At 54.8% G+C, this 13,574-nt stretch overlaps 1 protein-coding gene across 2 annotated transcripts in view; it reads left to right on the top strand.

Moving 5' to 3' along the window:
* Positions 1–1,384: 1,384 nt before the first annotated feature.
* The window catches only part of LOC140419820 (ankyrin repeat and protein kinase domain-containing protein 1-like), a 73,909-nt gene continuing 61,719 nt past the window's right edge, over positions 1,385–13,574 (top strand). The window contains exon 1 of one of the 2 annotated variants that reach the window (XM_072503839.1): positions 1,385–1,484. The gene's annotated coding sequence lies outside the window, so the exon portion shown is untranslated. The remainder of the gene's footprint in view (positions 1,485–13,574) is intronic. The other variant, XM_072503837.1, reaches the window with a different exon arrangement.

The following is a 13,574-nucleotide window of genomic DNA, read 5'->3' as shown; positions in this document are numbered from 1 at the left end:
ACACACACTCACACACTGACCCACACTCACTCTTTCACACACACACACCCTCACACACTCTCTCTCACACACTCACTCTCTCACACACACACACCCTCTCACACTCTCTCTCACACACTCACTCTTTCACACACACACACCCTCACACACTCTCTCTCACACACTCACTCTCTCACACACACACACCCTCACACACTCTCTCTCACACACTCACTCTCTCACACACACACACCCTCTCACACTCTCTGTCACACACACACTGTCACACACTCTCAGACACACACTGTCACACTCTCTCTCTCACACACACACTCGCACACTCTCACATACACTCTCTTACACCCTCTCTAACACTCTCTCACACACACTCTCTCACACACACTCACTCTCTCACACACTCATTCTCACACACACTCACTCTCTCACACACTCACTCACACACTGACCCACACTCACACACTCATTCTCTCACACACACACACTCACTCACACACACACACTCTCACACTCACTCTCTCTCACACACACACTCACTCTCTCACACACTCACTCACACACACACTCTCACACACTGACCAACACTCTCACAAAAACAAACACACTCACTCACACGCACAAACACACACTCACACAGACACGCAAATGACACGCGTCTTACACACAGGCACACTCAATTGGTGACTGATCGGACGCTGTGACACATTAGGAGATATTGATGCAGGAAGCTGAAGACCCTGTCGAAGGAGCCGGTCTTAATCAGCGATTTACAGGAGGAGACGACAGCACGGTAGCACAGTGGTTAGCACAATTGCTAACAGGGTCCCAGGTTCGATTCCGGCTTGGGTCACTGTCTGTGCGGAGTCTGCACGTTCTCCCCGTGTGTGCGTGGGTTTCCTCCGGGTGCTCCGGTTTCCTCCCACAGCCCAAAGATGTGCAGGTTAGGTGGATTGGCCATGATAAATTGCCCCTTAGTGTGTGTGTGTGAGGGGGGGGTGGTTATGCTTGAGCCCCTGGTGACAGACCAGTGACCTGTGCCAGGAATAATTAACTACAAAAGCAGACGCGAATCTGACCTATGCACCCGCAGGGTGTGGAAATGTTGAGACAGAGAGAGATGCACAGGAGGAGAAGGAGTGGGATTCTCTGCCCACTTCCTGCCCCAGAACCTTCCGGCCCAGCAGCCCCCTCCCATATCGTCAGGCCCCTCTCCTGTCCCTCTGGCGCCCCTCCCCCCAGCCCCCCCCCCCCCCCGATTCTCCGAGGCAGAGCGAGGAGTTCCCATTGGGTGAGGAGGGGAGTGAAGGAGTTCCCATCGCAAGTCGTTGAGGAACTTCCTTGTTCGCCTCATTTACATGCCGAGTCCTACTTTGGGCTTCCGGCTTTCGGCACTGAGGGGCACTGGTGTCGCCGGGCTGGGCGCCTTGTGGTAGAAGGTGGGGGCGGGGGGAGATGGTGAGAAGGATCCCCGAGAGGCTGCGCTGAAGGTGAGGAGCGCGGGGTTCAGTGCTGGGGAAGTGGGGTGGCATGGGTGGGTGCCTGGGTTTCGGCAGGGTTGGGGTAAGGGGAGGGGGGTTCTCCCTCGCACTTGGAGGGGGGCACTTAGAGAGGATATAAAGATAGTTCTTGGGCCAGGGGGCAAAGTACTGTCCGCACTGGATATAAATTAGCTCAGCTCGATCCCTCTCTCTCTGTACCTCTGCCTGTCTCTCTTACTCGCTTTCAGTCACTCTCTCTATCTCTCTCTCTGTCTCTCTCACTCTATGTCTCTCTCTCTCTTTCTATCTCTCTTCATCTCTTTCTCCGTCTCCCTCTCTAAGTCTCAGTCTCTCTCTCTCTCTGTCTCTCTCTCTCTCTGTCTTTCTCTCCATCTCTCTCTGTCTCTGACTCTCTCTCTCTCTGTCTTTATCTCCATCTCTCTCTGTCTCTGACTCTCTCTCTCTCTGTCTTTCTCTCCATCTCTCTCTGTCTCTGTCTCTCTCTCTCTCTCTATGTCTCTCCCTCTCTCTCTCCATCTCTCACTCTCTGTCTCACTCTGTCACTCTCGCTTTGTGTCTCTCTCGTCACTCCCCCACTCTCTCTCTTTCTATCTCTCTTTATCAGTCATTCTCTCACGCACACACTGTCTCCACACACCGGGGGCGATTCTCCGAGCCCCGACGCCGGCGCGCGGTTCTCCGATGGGGTCTGGCCCGCGATCGGGGCCCACCGATTGGCGGGCCGGTCTCTCCCCCCCCCCCCCCCCCGGGCCTACTTTCTGGCACGGCCAAGCCCTGAACACCGACTCCACCTTGAGTCAGGGCCTGCGCGCTAAAGAAGTCCCCCGCGCATGCGCGGGTTGGCACCGCGTAAGGAGGCTGGAGCGGCGTGAACCGCAGGGGGCCAGAGCCCGTCGTACCGGGCCCGGTTCGCGCCGGCGTGAAACACGACAGCGTCCACAACGGCGCGAACACTTGGGCTCCGTAATGGAGAATCCCCCCCCCCCCCCCCCCATCTTTGCCTCTCGCTGTCACCCTCTCTCACTTCCACTTTCTCACTCCATCCCTTTCACTGTATCTCTCTCTGTCTGTTTCTTTCCGTCTCTTTCTGCCTCTCTCCCTCTCTCTTCCTCCCTGTCTCTCTCACTCTGTCTTTCTCTGTGATGCACGATCAGTTGCACAAAGACTAAAGTTGGGTACAACTGTGGCTTTATTACAGTCAGATGTGTGACCTCCTGCTGCAGCTGGCGAAATGGCAGGGCACTGGAGGTCATGCATATTTATACAGTTCTCGGTGGGCGGAGCCAGCCGGCAGGGGCTACCGGCGAACCTGTATGCAGGTCCTACCTTACATCTCCTAATACTGTCGTTCCCCACACTCTGTCTTCCATTCTCTCTCTCCCGCTATCTCTCTCTCCATCCCTCTTTCTGTCTCTTTATCCATCTGTCTCTCTTTCACTCTCTCTGTGTCTCGGCCTCTCTATCCCGGTCACTTATTCTCTCTCCTTGTCTCTTTCACTCTCAATCACACTCTCTTTCTGCCTCTCTCTTCTCTCTCTCACTCATCGGACTTTCTCTCTCTCACTCGGACTCTCTCCCTCTCCAACTCTCTCCCTTTCCGTCTCTCTCTCCACCTCTTTCACTGCCTCCCTCTCTCAGTCACTCTCTCACTAATCTGTCTCTGCCTCTCACTGTCTCTCTCTCACTCTGTCTCTCTCTCTCTCTCTCTCACTCTGTCTCTCTCTGTCTCTCTCTCTCTCTCTCTCTCTCTCTCTCTGTCTCTCCGTCTCTCTCTCTCTCACTTGATCTCTCTCTGTGTCTCTGCCTCTCACTGTCACTCTCTCTCTCTCACTCTCTCTCTCACTCTCTCTCTCGCTCTCTCTTTCTCTCTCTCTCTCTCACTCTGTCTCTCTCTCTCTCTCTCTCACTCTGTCTCTCTCTGTCTCTCTCTCTCTCTCTCTCTGTCTCTCCGTCTCTCTCTCTCTCACTTGATCTCTCTCTGTGTCTCTGCCTCTCACTGTCACTCTCTCTCTCGCTCTCTCTCTCTCGCTCTCTCTTTCTCTCTCTCTCTGTCTCTCCGACTCTCTCTCTCTCTCACTTGATCTCTCTCACTCTGTCTCTCTGTCTCTTTCTCTCTCTCTCTGTCTCTCCGACTCTCTCTCTCTCTCACTTGATCTCTCTCTCTCGGTCGCTGCCTCTCCCTGTCGGCCTCTCACCTACTCTCTCTGTCTCTCCGTCTCTCTCTCTCACTCGATCTCCCTCTCTGTCTCTGTCTCTCACTATCTCTCTCACTCTGTCTCTCTGTCTCTTTCTCTCTCTCTGTGTCTCTCCGTCTCTCTCTCTCACTCGATCTCCCTCTCTGTCTCTGCCTCTCACTGTCTCTCTCACTCTGTCTCTCTGTCTCTCTCTCTCTCTGTCTCTCTCTCTCTCTCTCTCTGTCTCTCTCTCTCTCTCTCTGTCTCTCTCTCTCTCTCTGTCTCTTTCTCTCTCTGTCTCTCTCTCTCTCTATGTCTCTCTCTCACTCGATCTCTCTCTCTGTCTCTGCCTCTCCCTGTCGGCCTCTCTCCTTCTCTCTCAGCCCCTCTATCCCTCTCTGGTTATTAATCCACCTTCTGTACAGACAAGTGAGATTCAATTCCTGGGTCAAGTTGACCCACTGATCGCACAGCTAAGCTTTCAATGAGACGTTGCCCCCCCCCACACGGGTGTTGCCAATTCGACAGTGAGTTCAGCCACAGGAACCAGCAACACCACCCTCCCCACCCCACAGCTGTGTGAACTTGGCAGGGCAGCACGTTAAAGGGGAAGTGTGCTGCTTCTTAAAGTACCAGCGCAATTGGCCAAGAGAAATATATTCCTCCGATTGGCAGCCTGCCCTGGATTGCACGAGGGAGCAGCGGGGGAGGGAGCAAGGGCTACGAGGTGCAGAGGGATCGGGGTGTCCAACAGCAGGAATCACAAAAGGCGAGTTTACAGGTAACAGTGGTTAGCACTGTTGCCCCACAGCTCCAGGGTCCCAGGTTCGATTCCCGGCTTGGGTCACTGTCTGTGCAGAGTCGGCACGTCCTCCCCGTGTGTGCGCGGGTTTCCTCCGGGTGCTCCGGTTTCCTCCCACAAGTCCCGAAAGACGTGCAGCATCTCCCTCGCTCTCAGAGGGTGGCAGCAACTGCCTGGAGTGCAGGCCGAGAGAAGCTTTCGCTGCCTCCTCTCGGGAAAGCCTGTCGAACCGCACACCAATCGGGCAGTGCTGAGGTCACCCAAGGAACCAAGACCCCAGGGGCGGGCGGGAGGGGAGGTGAACTGGGGGGGGGGGGGTCACTGTTAAAAAATAAGGGGGCGCACAACTAAAACTGAGATGGACAAAAGGCCCATAGAATCTCCACAGTGCAGGAGCAGACCATTCGGCCCATCGAGTCTACACTGACCCTCTGAAAGAGCACCCGACACACACCCGCTCACCCCTCCCCACTCCCGCCCTATCCATGTACCCCACCGAACCTGCACATCTTTGGACACTAAGGGGCAATTCAGCAAGCAGAGTTGAGGTTGCAATCACATCAGGCGTCATCTTATCGAATGGTGGAGGGACCGAGTGACCATGCTCCTTACTCGTATGTTTGTATGAAGCGTGTGACAGGCCGAGAAGCAAGCGGCTAGTGTTTCATCACTTAACCATGGCCCCCATGACTCTGTGATCCTCCGGTGACTGTCCTTTGCAAAGCAGCCAAGACCTCAGTGAGTGCTGGCTTCAGATTGTGCAAACCGACCCCCCCCCCCCCTCCCCCAACCACCCACCACCCTCTTCACCTCCCCTCCCGCCCGCCCCTGGGGTCTTGGTTCCTTGGGTGACCTCGGCACTGCCCGATTGGTGTGCGGTTCGACAGGCTTTCCCGAGAGGGTAAACAAGCTGGAGAAGGGGCTGAATGGGCCTCCTCCTGTTCCCTGTGTGACAGGCTGGAGAAGGGGCTGAATGGGCCTCCTCCTGTTCCCTGTGTGACAGGCTGGAGAAGGGGCTGAATGGGCCTCCTCCTGTTCCCTGTGTGACAGGCTGGAGAAGGGGCTGAATGGGCCTCCTCCTGTTCCCTGTGTGACAGGCTGGAGAAGGGGCTGAATGGGCCTCCTCCTGTTCCTGTGTAACAGGCTGGAGAAGGGGCTGAATGGGCCTCCTCCTGTTCCTGTGTAACAGGCTGGAGAAGGGGCTGAATGGGCCTCCTCCTGTTCCTGTGTAACAGACTGGAGAAGGGGCTGAATGGGCCTCCTCCTGTTCCTGAGTAACAGGCCTGAGAACGGGCTGAATGGGCCTCCCCCTGTTCCTGTGTAACAGGCTGGAGAAGGGGCTGAATGGGCCTCCTCCTGTTCCTGTGTAACAGGCTGGAGAAGGGGCTGAATGGGCTTCCTCCTGTTCCTGTGTAACAGACTGGAGAAGGGGCTGAATGGGCCTCCTCATGTCCCTGTGTAACAGGCTGGAGAAGGGGCTGAATGGGCCTCCTCCTGTTCCTGTGTAACAGGCTGGAGAAGGGGCTGAATGGGCCTCCTCCTGCTCCTGTGTAACAGGCTGGAGAAGGGGCTGAATGGGCCTCCTCCTGTTCCCGTGTAACAGGCTGGAGAAGGGGCTGAATGGGCCTCCTCCTGTTCCCTGTGTAACAGACTGGAGAAGGGGCTGAATGGGCCTCCTCCTGTTCCTGTGTAACAGACTGGAGAAGGGGCTGAATGGGCCTCCTCCTGTTCCTGTGTAACAGGCCTGAGAACGGGCTGAATGGGCCTCCCCCTGTTCCTGTGTAACAGGCTGGAAAAGGGGCTGAATGGGCCTCCTCCTGTTCCTGTGTAACAGGCTGGAGAAGGGGCTGAATGGGCCTCCTCCTGTTCCTGTGTAACAGACTGGAGAAGGGGCTGAATGGGCCTCCTCCTGTTCCCTCTGTAACAGGCTGGAGAAGGGGCTGAATGGGCCGCCTCCTGTTCCTGTGTAACAGGCTGGAGAAGGGGCTGAATGGGCCGCCTCTTGTTCCCTGTGTAACAGACTGGAGAAGGGGCTGAATGTGCCTCCTCCTGTTCCTGTGTAACAGGCTGGAGAAGGGACTGAATGGGCCTCCTCATGTTCCTGTGTAACAGGCTGGAGAAGGGGCTGAATGGGCCTCCTCCTGTTCCTGTGTAACAGGCTGAAGAAGGGGCTGAATGGGCCTCCTCCTGTTCCTGTGTAACAGGCTGGAGAAGGGGCTGAATGGGCCTCCTCCTGTTCCCTGTGTAACAGGCTGTGGAGGGGAGGAATGGGCCTCCTCCTGTTCCTGTGTAACAGGCTGGAGAAGGGGCTGAATGGGCCTCATCCTGTTCCCATGTAACAGGCTGGAGAAGGGGCTGAATGGGCCTCCTCCTGTTCCTGTGTAACAGGCTGGAGAAGGGGCTGAATGGGCCTCCTCCTGTTCCTGTGTAACAGGCTGGAGAAGGGGCTGAATGGGCCTCCTCCTGTTCCCTGTGTGACAGGCTGGAGAAGGGGCTGAATGGACCTCCTCCTGTTCCTGTGTAACAGGCTGGAGAAGGGGCTGAATGGGCCTCCTCCTGTTCCCTCTGTAACAGGCTGGAGAAGGGGCTGAATGGGCCTCCTCCTGTTCCTGTGTAACAGACTGGAGAAGGGGCTGAATGGGCCTCCTCCTGTTCCTGTGTAACAGGCTGGAGAAGGGGCTGAATGGGCCTCCTCCTGTTCCTGTGTAACAGGCCTGAGAACGGGCTGAATGGGCCTCCCACTGTTCCTGTGTAACAGGCTGGAGAAGGGGCTGAATGGGCCTCCTCCTGTTCCTGTGTAACAGGCTGGAGAAGGGGCTGAATGGGCCTCCCCCTGTTCCTGTGTAACAGGCTGGAGAAGGGGCTGAATGAGCCTCCTCCTGTTCCTGTGTAACAGGCTGGAGAAGGGGCTGAATGGACCTCCTCCTGTTCCCAGGTTCAATGTGAGAGAGGTGGAGAGATGAATAGGTAGGGAGAGAGAGAGAGAGAGAGAGGAGAGTGAGAGAGAGAAAGAGACTGAAAGAGATGCAAGAGGGAGGGAAAGCCTTCTGTGTCCCGTCCTAACTCCAAGTTGATGAATCTTAAATGTACAAAACAGAGATTGTCAGGGTTGTGAAGCCTATTGCTGCCGAATATCCCCCCCACTGGCCATCTGCCCGGTCAGGAGACATCCGTGGCCTCCAACGCGACCCCCCACCTCACCCCCACGTCAACCCGTCACCCCTTCTGAGTTTAAAAAAAAAATTATTCGCCATATTTGCATCCTACATACACCAAGAAACAAGGGAAAAAGAAATCAACAATAACACCTACAACCTCACCAATGTACAGCCTCAAACCTCAACTCGCAGAGAAAACAAACGAAACGCTCCCCACCCCTCAGCTCAAACGTCACCTTCTCCAGGGTCAACAATTCCAGGAGGTCACCCCAGCCACGCTGAAGCACAGGGTGGAGAAGCTGACCTCCGCCCCAGCAGGACCCGCCTCCGGGCGATCAGCGAGGCGAAGGCCTAAACGGCTGCCCCCCGCACCCGCCTGCAGCTCGGTCCGATCCGACACCCCGAAAATGGCCTCCCTCGGACCCGGCTCCAAGTCCACATGTAGCACCCCCGAGATAACGCTTAAAGACCTTTAAAACACCTTTCCAACGCCAGGCAGGCCCAAGACACATGTACGTGGTGTGCGGGGCCCCTCCCACACCGCTCAGAGACATCCTCCGCTCCCTCATAGAGTCGGCTCACCCTCGCCCTCGTGAGGTGCGCCCTATACACCACCTTCAGCTGCATCGGCCCCGCCCTCGCACATGAGGTGGAGGAGTCACCCTTCAAGAACAAAGAACAAAGAAAAGTACAGCACAGGAACAGGCCCTTCGGCCCGCCAAGCCTGTGCCGACCATGCTGCCCGACTAAACTACAATCTTCTACACTTCCTGGGTCCGTATCCCTCTATTCCCATCCGATTCATGTATTTGTCAAGATGCCCCTTAAATGTCACTATCGTCCCTGCTTCCACCACCTCCTCCGGTAGCGAGTTCCAGGCACCCACTACCCTCTGTGTAAAAAACTTGCCTCATACATTTACTCTAAACCTTGCCCCTCGCACCTTAAATCTATGCCCCCTAGTAATTGACCCCTCGACCCTGGGGAAAAGCCTCTGACTATCCACTCTGTCTGTGCCCCTCATAATTTTGTAGACCTCTATCAGGTCGCCCCTCAACCTCCGTCATTCCAGTGAGAACAAACCGAGTTTATTCAACCGCTCCTCATAGCTAATGCCCTCCATACCAGGCAACATTCTGTTAAATCTCTTCTGCACCCTCTCTAAAGCCTCCACATCCTTCTGGTAGTTTGGCGACCAGAATTGAACACTATACTCCAAGTGTGGCCTAACTAAGGTTCTAAACAGCTGCAACATGACTTGCCAATTCTTATACTCAATGCCCCGGCCAATGAAGGCAAGCATGCCGTATGCCTTCTTGACTACCTTCTCCACCTGTGTTGCCCCTTTCAGTGACCTGTGGACCTGTACTCCTCGATCTCTCTGACTGTCAATACTCTTGAGGGTTCTACCATTCACTGTATATTCCCTACCTGCATTATCGCCTCCCCCAGCCCTTCCTCCCATTCAGCCTTAATTCCCTCCATGGACACCCTGTCCTCCTCCCAAATCGTCCCACAGATCGCCGACACCACCCCCCTTCTCCGACTCCTCTGCCGACAATACCTCCTCCAGCAGCGAGGGGGCCGGCACTATCGGGAGCGTCAGAAGCTCCTTCCTCGCATAGTCTCGGACCTACAGGTACCTGAACCCTTCCCCGGGCATCAACCCGTACTTCTCCCCCAACTCCTCCAACCTCTGCCCCCCCAGGGACAAATGTTTCATCACCTTAATCCCCCCCTCTCCTCCCACCTCCGAAACCTCACATCCAACCTCCCCGGCTCATGGAATTTATCATAGAATTTACAGTGCAGAAGGAGGCCATTCGGCCCATCGAGTCTGCACCGGCTCTTGGAAAGAGCACCCTACCCAAACCCACACCTCCACTCTATCCCCATAACCCAGTAACCCCACCCAATGTGCAGACTCCGCACAGACAGTGCCCCAAGCCGGAATCGAACCTGGGACCCTGGAGCTGTGAAGCCACTGTGCTACCGTGCTGCCCACTAGGCTTGAACCTATGATTCCCCGGAACCGGCAATCTACCCCCTCCCCCCTTCCTCTTGTCCAGAAGGGTCGGGTCCGCATCTCCTGCGTGCCTCCTATCCATCTCCAACATCTCCTCCATCAGCCTTTGTCACTCCTCTCTCAACTCCTTGTCCAACGTAGCCTTAAACAAGATCACCTCCCCCCCTCACTACTGCCTTCAGGGCCTCCCGCATCACCGCCTTAGACACTTTCCCTGTACAATTGAATCCCACACACTCCTCAATCACATTACCAATCTTAGAACATAGAACAATACAGCGCAGTACAGGCCCTTCGGCCCTCATAGATCATAGATCATAGAATTTACAGTGCAGAAGGAGGCCATTCGGCCCATCGAGTCTGCACCGGCTCTTGGAAAGAGCACCCCACCCAAGGTCAACACCTCCACCCTATCCCCATAACCCAGTAACCCCACCCAACACTAAGGGTAATTTTGGACACTAAGGGCAATTTATCATGGCCAATCCACCTAACCTGCACATCTTTGGACTGTGGGAGGAAACCGGAGCACCCGGAGGAAACCCACGCACACACGGGGAGGATGTGCAGACTCCGCACAGACAGTGACCCAAGCCGGAATCGAACCTGGGACCCTGGAGCTGTGAAGCAATTGCGCTATCCACAATGCTACCATGCTGCCCCTCGATGTGCACCGACCTGTGAAACCACTCGAAAGCCCATCTACACTATTCCCTTACGTCCATATGTCTATCCAATGACCATTTGAATGGCCTTAATGTTGGCGAGTCCACTACTGTTGCAGGCAGGGCATTCCACGCCCTTACTACTCTCTGAGTAAAGAACCTACCTCTGACATCTGTCCTATATTTATCACCCCTCAATTTAAAGCTATGTCCCCTCGTGCGAGACATCACCATCCGAGGAAAAAGGCTCTCACTGTCCACCCTATCCAATCCTCTGATCATCTTGTGTGCCTCAATTAAGTCACCTCTTAGCCTTCTTCTCTCTAATGAAAACAGCCTCAAGTCCCTCAGCCTTTCCTCATAAGATCTTCCCTCCATACCAGGCAACATTCTGGTAAATCTCCTCTGCACCCTTTCCAATGCTTCCACATCCTTCCTATAATGCGGCGACCAGAATTGCACGCAATACTCCAAATGAGGCTGCACCAGAGTTTTGTACAGCTGCAACATGACCTCATGGCTCCGAAACTCAATCCCTCTACCAATAAAAGCTAACACACTGTACACCTTCTTAACAACCCTCTCAACCTGAGTGGCAACTTTCAGGGATCTATGTACATGGACACCGAGATCTCTCTGCTCATCCACACTGCCAAGAATCTTACCATTAGCCCAGTACTCTGTCTTCCTGTTATTCCTTCCAAAATGAATCACCTCACACTTTTCTGCATTAAACTCCATTTGCCACCTCTCAGCCCAGCACTGCAGCTTATCTATGTAACTTGTAACATCCTTCCGCACTGTCCACAACTCCACCGACTTTAGTGTCATCTGCAAATTTACTCACCCATCCTTCTACACCCTCCTCCAGGTCATTTATAAAAATGACAAACAGCAGTGGCCCCAAAACAGATCCTTGTGGTACACCACTAGTAACTGGACTCCAGTCTGAACACTTCCCATCAACCACCACCCTTTGTCTTCTTCCAGCTAGCCAATTTCTGATCCAAACTGCTAAAGCTCCCTGAATCCCATGCTTCCGTATTTTCTGCAGTAGCCTACCATGGGGAACTTTATCAAACGCTTTACTGAAATCCATATACACCACATCAACCGCTTTACCCTGATTCACCTGTTTGGTCACCTTCTCAAAGAACTCTATAAGGTTTGTGAGGCACGACCTACCCTTCACGAAACCGTGTTGACTATCTCTAATCAAATTATTCCTTTCCAGATGATTATACACCCTATCTCTTATAAACCTTTCCAAGATTTTGCCCACAACAGAAGTAAGGCTCACTGGTCGATAGTTACCGGGGTTGTCTCTACTCCCCTTCTTGAACAAGGGGACAACATTTGCTATCCTCCAGTCTTCTGGCACTATTCCTGTAGACAAAGATGACTTAAAGATCAAAGCCAAAGGTTCAGCAATTTCCTCCCTAGCTTCCCAAAGAATCCTAGGATAAATCCCACCCGGCCCAGGTGACTTATCTATTTTCACCCTTTCCAGAATTGTTCACACCTCCTCCTTATGAACCTCAAGCCCTTCTAGTCTAGTAGCCTGAATCTCAGTATTCTCCTCGCCAACATTGTCTTTTTCCTGACAATCTTATCACAGAAACGCCAGCAGTCCCCCAACAACCCCCACATCCATTCTCCACCCCGGCCTCCTGGACACCACCCCCCGAACCCCACTATCGAACCCCGAATGGGACACCTGACTCGCCCAGCCCTTCCTGAGCCTCTCCTGATCCTTCACCCTCATGCGGGTGTCCAGCATTGTCACCACATCGGCCTTCAGGCTCTTTAAGTGCGCAAACACCCTCGACCTCTTCACTGGTCCCCCCCCAAACACCTCACGTTCCACGTTACTATGCTGACCGGGGGGTCTCACCCCCCCCCCCCCTCCCTGTACTATCCGCTATTATTGTAATCCACTGGGCCAGGCCCGCCCCATCCCTTTGTTGCCATCAAACCCCTCCCCCTGCCTTCCCAGAATCCTCCCATTCACTTCCTGTTCTCCAGGTCCTTCACCTTGGCTGTAAATCCTTTGTTGGCCTCCGCCACCCTCCGCAGCTAATAATAATAATAATCGCTTATTGTCACACGTCGGCTTCAATGAAGTTACTGTGCAAAGCCCCTAGTAGCCACATTCCGGCTCCTGTTCGGGGAGGCCGGTACGGGAATAGAACCCGCGCTGCTGGCCTTGCTCTGCATTGCAAGCCAGCTATTTAGCCCACGGTGCTAAACCAACTCCTCGCCCATCGAGGCGAACTGGTCGCTGTGCTGCGACAGACCTTCCTCAAGCAGTAACCATCCCATCCCCCCCCCCCCCCAACACTTTTCACACCTCCCAGGCCCATCAAAACCAGTTTGACCGGATTCCAGTAACCGGGGCCCCTCCACCCCACCACACTCCCGCTCACTAGCCAACCTTCGCTTGCTGGTGCGGAGGCCCCCACCCCCCCCCCTCCCCCATGCCCAGTCCCGAAACGCAAAAGTCAAACAGACAAACCCAGTGCAAAACACCAGGCCCCAGAAAACCGCCGTCACCCCAGAATTCCGCTGATCACTTACCCCGTGTGCCCCCCCACCCCCCCCATACCGCAAGGTTACACTACCCTTCCCCACTGACCAACCCACAAAAAAAACCACAAACTCCCAACCATTCCCATCCTTCAGCCTTCACGAAGGCCTCCGCCGTCTCAAAGTAGACGTCCGTTGAGTTGTCGGTCACCCTCAGCTTCGCCGAGTTGACCAGGCCGAAACGCACACCATTGCTGTAGGGTGCCACCTTCACCCGTACAAAGGCTGCCCACCTTCTTGCCAGCTCCACAGTTCAGACCTGGTAGATACGAATACCAGCCCCTTCCCACTGCGCCTCACGCCTCTTCTTCACCCAACTCAGGACCTTCTCCTTAACATGGGGGGGGGGGGGGGGGTTGTGAAAACAGATCATGGCCGCCCTTGGCGGCTCGTTTGTCGTTGGCTTGGGCCTGAGCGAGCGGTGAGCCCTGTCCAGTTCGTACCGGATGGGCTCTTTCCCCCTCCTCCAACCGCTCCGCCAACACCGTCACAAAGTACTCAGTCGGCCTCGGGCCCGCCTCAAGAAAGCCCCAAATTCTGCCTCCTCGACCTTTTCAAAGGTCCTCCGCCTTGGCTGTAAATCCTTTGTTGGCCCCCGCCACCCTCCGCAGCTCCTCGTCCATCGAGGTGAACTGGTCACTGCGCTGCGACAGAGCTTCCTGTCATA

The sequence above is a fragment of the Scyliorhinus torazame genome, chromosome 5 (genome assembly GCF_047496885.1).
Source record: "Scyliorhinus torazame isolate Kashiwa2021f chromosome 5, sScyTor2.1, whole genome shotgun sequence".
NCBI classification, from domain to species: Eukaryota; Metazoa; Chordata; class Chondrichthyes; order Carcharhiniformes; family Scyliorhinidae; genus Scyliorhinus; species Scyliorhinus torazame.
Note: the sequence above shows the minus strand (reverse complement) of the source record. Positions and strands in the feature narration are given on the sequence as shown.